The sequence below is a fragment of the Cynara cardunculus genome (assembly GCF_001531365.2).
Source record: "Cynara cardunculus var. scolymus isolate 2C chromosome LG 17, CcrdV1, whole genome shotgun sequence".
NCBI lineage: Eukaryota > Viridiplantae > Streptophyta > Magnoliopsida > Asterales > Asteraceae > Cynara > Cynara cardunculus.
Window position 1 is genome coordinate 36,012,108 of NC_037544.1, and position 6,623 is coordinate 36,018,730.

A 6,623-nucleotide genomic window follows, 5' to 3' on the forward strand; every position below is an offset into this window, starting at 1 on the left:
TATTGGTGGCTTTGTTTGGAATAAACGAACAAATCTGATTGGTATGTTGTAGTCGTATGAGTGGGTCCCATACGTACTGTGGTGTTTTTTTTACATGTGGGATGCATGGCATTTGATTTCTCGGACTTCCTTTAATGTGCCGCTTCGTTTTTTCGAATTTAGTGTTATCTCCCATTTGGTGTTATTGAGATCCATTCAAGATCTAAGGGCCCGTTTGGTTTTTAGGATTTTGTGGGATTTAGAATTTGATTTCATTCCAATCTCGAGTTTGGTTAGAAGGAATGTCCGGGATCTTGAGATTTCAATGAAATCCGACATTGGATTTGGAAATTTCACGGGTAGTTGGTAATTTTGCGGGATTTAAAAGAATTTGTTTGTGATAATGTTATAAAGTATGTTAATAACATTCGTTTTGTAATAATCAATTAATAAGAAGTAATTTAATTATTTATAGTTTGTTTTTTATACATCATCAATAAAATATGGAATTCAATTTCATTCCAAATTCTACAAGCCAAAGACAACAAGGTGCTGCTTTTCGTAGACTTTAAAAGAATTCAAAAGAATTGGAATGATTAGTTTCTTTGACCAAATTTCAATTCTTTTGTTTGGTTCACGTGTTGAAATGGATGGAATCATTTGAATTTCTTTGAGTTCTGCAAATTAAAGAATTGGTCATTACTTGGCATAAGTGAGGAATTGAATTCTGTAAGATATTGACAGAATATTGTCGCCCCCTTCATTCCATAATTCACAACAATTATATAGTAATTACATTAAATGGGTTTCCTATCATTCTGCCTATGATTGTGCTAATTACAATAAATATAAAGATACAATTTAGGATACATATGTTGCCAACTGTCAAGCTCTATTCTAATATTCCCCCGCAGTCGAAACGGGAGGATCGCGGATGTTGAGACTGTTACGAAAATCGTCGAATAGAACCTTTGGCAAACCTTTGGTGAAAATGTCGGCTATTTGATATCGTGAGGGAACATGTAAAACCCGAACATGACCTTTGGTGACCTTCTCGCGAACGAAATGTATGTCCATTTCGATGTGCTTTGTACGTTGGTGTTGGACTGGATTACCGGCTAAGTAGATGGCGCTAACATTATCACAGTAAACCAATGTTGCTCGGTCAAGCGGATGATGTAGTTCAAGTAGTAAATTTCGGAGCCAACATACTTCGGAAACTACATTTGTGACGCCCCGGTATTTCGCCTCGGCGCTTGATCGGGACAAAGTGGGTTGGCGTTTCGAGGACCATGAAAGTAAATTGTCACCCATGTATACGCAATACCCGGAGGTTGACCGGCGGGTGTCCGGACACCCTCCCCAATCCGCGTCCGTAAAGGCTACGAGAGAAGAAGTTGGGGGCGGTTGAAGGTGTAAGCCATATGTGATGGTGCCTTTTATATATCACAGAATCCTTTTTAGAGCATTAAAATGAGTAGTCTTTGGATCATGCATATGAAGACATACTTGTTGGACCGCGTAGGAGATATCGGGTCGTGTAAAGGTGAGATATTGTAAGGCTCCGGCGAAGCTTCGGTATTCGGTGATGCTTTCTACGGGAGTACCATGAGTGCCACTTAATTTATTTTGCGTATCAACAGGGGTGGTAGCCGGGTTGCAATCCGTGAGGCCGGCTCGTTCAAGAATTTCCCGAGCATATTTCTCTTGTGAAAGAAAGAGAGAATTTTTGGTTCTTGTGACGGAAATTCCGAGAAAGGAACTAAGTGGTCCGAGATCAGTCATGGCGAATTCTTTAGAGAGAAGGGCCATGAATCGGTCACGTAAACTATCCGTGGAGGTGATCAAGAGAATGTCATCCACATATAATAAAATGAAAGCCATATGTGTTCCTTGTTTGAAGATGAATAAGGAATGGTCGCATTGGCTATGGTGAAAACCCATCTTAGAAACGAAATCGGCAAACCGTTGGTACCATGCCCTTGGTGCTTGTTTAAGACCGTAGAGCGACTTTTTGAGGAGGCACACATGATTCAGATAATTCGGATCTCGGAAACCCATAGGTTGGTGCATGAAAACCGTTTCATTTAGGTGGCCATGGAGAAAAGCGTTTTTGACATCAAGTTGATGTATTGGCCATGATTTGGACAATGCCAAAGATAGAACGGTTCTGATTGTAGCCGGTTTAACAACGGGGCTAAAAGTTTCCCCGCAATCAACTCCGACTTGTTGAGATCGGCCATCACAAACTAACCGAGCCTTGTACCTTTCAAGAGTCCCGTCCGCTTTCTTTTTGTGCCTAAAAATCCACATATTCCGAACAATATTCATACCGGGCTGTTTTGGCACTAATTCCCAAGTCCTGTTATCAATAAGTGCCCGAAACTCATCGGTCATGGCATTTTTCCAGTGCGGATTAGAAAGGGCTTCGGTTGGTGATTTGGGTAATGGAGATATGGGAGGAGTAGAGGTGTGAAGGTTAAAATGTCGTTTGGGCTTAAAAATACCGGACATTGACCGGGTGTGTATGGTACGGGTTTGTTGGGCCGGTTGGGGTGCTACAGTGGGTGATGGTGGGTTAGGCGGTGTAGTAGGGGATGGGGCTGAGTTGGTTGTTTGACTAGTGGAAGGAGATGAGGTTGTGAGTGGGGAATTGGGTGGGGTAGCGTCGGAGGCAGAAGTGGAAACGTGGGTTGGAGTGTTTTGAGTAGGAGAAGAGGACCAAATAAATGGGTAAGGAGTAGAAGTGAGAAATTCATAAGATGAGGGGGTGTAGGATTGAGTGGCGAAAGGAAAGATGGTTTCATCAAAGACGACGTYGCGAGAGATGTGTATTTGTTTGGTTTTGATGTTATAACATWTGTAGCCCCGRTGATTTGAAGGGTAGCCAAGGAAAACGCACGGAGTTGAGCGGTCCGCGAGTTTATGGATGGTAGTAGAGGGGAGAAGTGGGTAACAAAGGCAACCGAAAACGCGTAAATGATCGTATGATGGGTGGCGATTGTAAAGACAAAACATGGGTGTGGAGTTGTGAAGAACTTTGGTGGGTAAGATATTTAAGAGATAGGTTGCATGTGCTAGAGCATGGTGCCAAAAATTGTGAGGAACGGAGGATTGAGATAAAATGGTTCGCATTATGTTGTTGATGGACCGTATTTTGCGCTCCAATTTACCGTTTTGAGCGGATGTGTATGGACATGAAAAACGGAATGTCATGCCATTCGAGGTGCAAAAATTATGAAATGAGGTGTTGTTGTACTCACGTCCATTATCGCATTGGAAACATTTTATGGTTGTTTGAAATTGGGTGCTAATTAATTTATGAAATTCTAGAAATTTAGAAAAAACTTGAGATTTGGAGGCGAGAGCATATGTCCATAAAAAATTAGTTTTATCATCTAAAAATAGGACATAATAGCGACACCCGGTAGAAGAGAGAACCGGGGAGGTCCATAAATCGCTATGCACTATGTCGAATGGTAATGCGGTGCAAGCATTGGAATCAGAAAAGGGAAATTTAATTTGTTTGCCAAACACACAAGGTTCACAAATCTGAGAATGGTTAACATTATTGGAATATAAATGCAAGCTAGGTTTTAAATAGTGCAAAATGTTGTTTCCGGGATGTCCAAGACGTCGGTGCCAAGTGTCTTGGGTCACTGCTAAGAAGGAAGAAACCGGAGCATGAAAATTTTGAACTTGGAATCTTGAAGGGAGTGTTAGTGGGTAGAGGTCACCGTCACTATCACATCGAAGGAGGGGCTTCCGGGTGCGAAGATCCTTTACATCAAAACCAAACGGATCAAATTCGATTGAAACATTGTTGTCGGTGGTGAAACGTCGGACCGAAATTAAGTTTTTAACGAGTTGTGGTGCAAAAAGAATGTTGTTTAATTTGAAGTTGGGAAAAGGTGGTGGAAGGGTGTGATTTCCAATCGCATGAACTGGAATATTTTTGCCATCACTGACGATAATGCTTCGTGTATGCACAATATTGAAACGAGAAGTGAGATTAGTAAGGTTATTAGTCATTATACCTGTGGCGCCCGTATCCATATACCAATTTTGATCGGGTGGATGAAGTGTAAAGGCGTTGAATGCTTGATCAAGAGCGGTTGGGAGGTATGTTTGGTCCGAAGCTGTGTAGGCCTGTTGAGGGCGTGGACCGAGAAGTCCTTGTTGTGGGTTGGAAGTCATGGGCCGAGATTGAGGGATAGTGGGATAAGGACAAGGTGGTGCGGGCCAGAAGTAGCCTGTTGGGTTGGGCCAGGGGCTGTTGCGGTTTGGGCTGGCAGTGGGTTGGTTTGACCAAGGATAGTGTGTCCAGGGGGGTACGGAAGTGGTCCTTCCACGGCCGCGGCCGCGCCCACGGCCTCGACCACCACGGTTTGAGAATTGAGCCGATGGTGGAGAGGTGGATATAGGCGGGTTGGTTTGTGGTTGAGAAGTGGGAGTGGAGGTGTGGAGGGCGGTGTCATTCGCGACACGGTTGGCTTTGGTTGTTTCTTCAAGGATCAATTGAGAGTGCGCTTCGTAAAAAGTTGGAAAAGGCTTGGTGTTTTGTAGGATGGCACCCACACTACCGTATGCTTCTGTGAGACCAGAAAGAAGTTGTATGACCAGATTATTTTCGGTGACGGGAGAACCGACGTTGGCCAATTGATCCGAGATAACCTTCACCTCTTGACAGTATGCAGACATGGTTTGGAAGGAGTCAAGGCGGAGGTTTGCAAACTTCTTTTGTAATAACACGGCTCGAGTTGCTTGGTTGTCATGGAAGATACTTTTCAAGGCCGTCCAAGCGTAACATGCTGTGGAATCGGGTCGTATAATAGTGCTCAAAAGGTCATTAGAGATTGTGCCATAGATCCATTGAAGGACTATGGCATCCATACGATCCCACACAGCATCGGTTAGGTCCGTGGATTTTTGTTTGTCAGCTTCGGAGGAGGCAGCAGCGGGGCGTTCTTTTTGACGGGGAGAGAGGTGATCAAGAACCTGGAACGCACGGCAATGTATCTTGAATAATTCCGCCCAGGATGAGTATTGACTAGTTTCCATCTCGAGGGTAATTGGAATGAAGGTTTTGATGTTCGAGACGGTAATAGCGGGGTGGGTTTTTGGGTCCATGGTGGCGGAGAAAACAGAAAGATGGCTGGCCGGCGAGAAGAGGAACAGGGGGGAAAGGATCGATAGAATAAGGGAAGGAGCTTTGATACCATGTAAGATATTGACAGAATATTGTCGCCCCCTTCATTCCATAATTCACAACAATTATATAGTAATTACATTAAATGGGTTTCCTATCATTCTGTCTATGATTGTGCTAATTACAATAAATATAAAGATACAATTTAGGATACATATGTTGCCAACTGTCAAGCTCTATTCTAATAAATTCCATTACCACTCACCCTTGTCCTCACCATGACCATGCTATTACTATTACCGTCACGCCCCACCCCTGACCCCCCACCATCATATCACTACTGTTGTCATCACACCACCCTGCCCCGTCACCCACTCCACATCCCTAAAACGACCATGTTACTATTGTCACTATCACGCCCATATCCTAACCCTCTACCACACTGCTACTGTTGTCGTCACAACCGCCACTCACACCATCCACTACTTACCACTATTGTCGTCGTCACAACTACCACCTCACCTTGTTGCCACCTACCGAACCTCTACTCCACTCCTGCCCTCACTATGCCTATTCCTCGTTCCACCCCTCGGCAACCACATTGGTGGGTAGTGTCTGGGTAGCTGTGACAATGACAATAGTGAGCGGGGTGGGGTAGGCTGGGTGGGGGTTGTAGCTGTGATGACAATAGTAGTGGCATGATGGTGGGGGCAGCGAGGGACGACGAATGAGCGGGGGTGGGTGATAGTTATGACGACGATAATAGTTGCATGGCGGTCGGTTTAGGTGGGGTGAGTGGGGGAGAAGGTGGGTGGTCCAAATAAAGATGGAGATTCCGTTCCAATTCCTATCAACCAAACACGTGGTCAGATTTCATTCTAATCCCTTCAAAGTCAAATTACTTTAATATATTTCAATTCCACCAAATGTAAAATACACTATCATTACTTAAACTCTTATTTAAAGTCACTCAATATGCAAATTTAACTCTTATTCAAAGTCACTCAGCATGCAATGGATAGAGTTGGAACATAAGCATTATGATAGAATGCAAAATCTTGGGATAAATTGCATGAAAAAATAACGTATTTTAACTTGATTCTTATTTTAAATAACGTATTTTAAAACTTCCATTTTGTTGCCTAAGATGTAAATTTTTAAACATTTAAGTACCCGGATAATTGGTTGAAGCATTAACCGGTTACCATGCAGATGTGGCGAGTGATATGATATCAACTCAGTATTTTTTGTTCAAGCATTAACCAGATACCACATCACTCGCCACATCAACATGGTAATTGATTAATGCTTCAACCAGTTACCCGGGTACTAAAATGTTTAAAACATTACATCTCAGGTACCAAAATGGAAATTTTGTAAGTACGTTATCCAAAATAGAAATCACATTAAACTACGTTACTTTTTCATGCAATTTGCCCTGTAATTAAAGGTAAAGACACTTTATTTTTTAAGTGGATCCCTTTTTAGGAGAGAC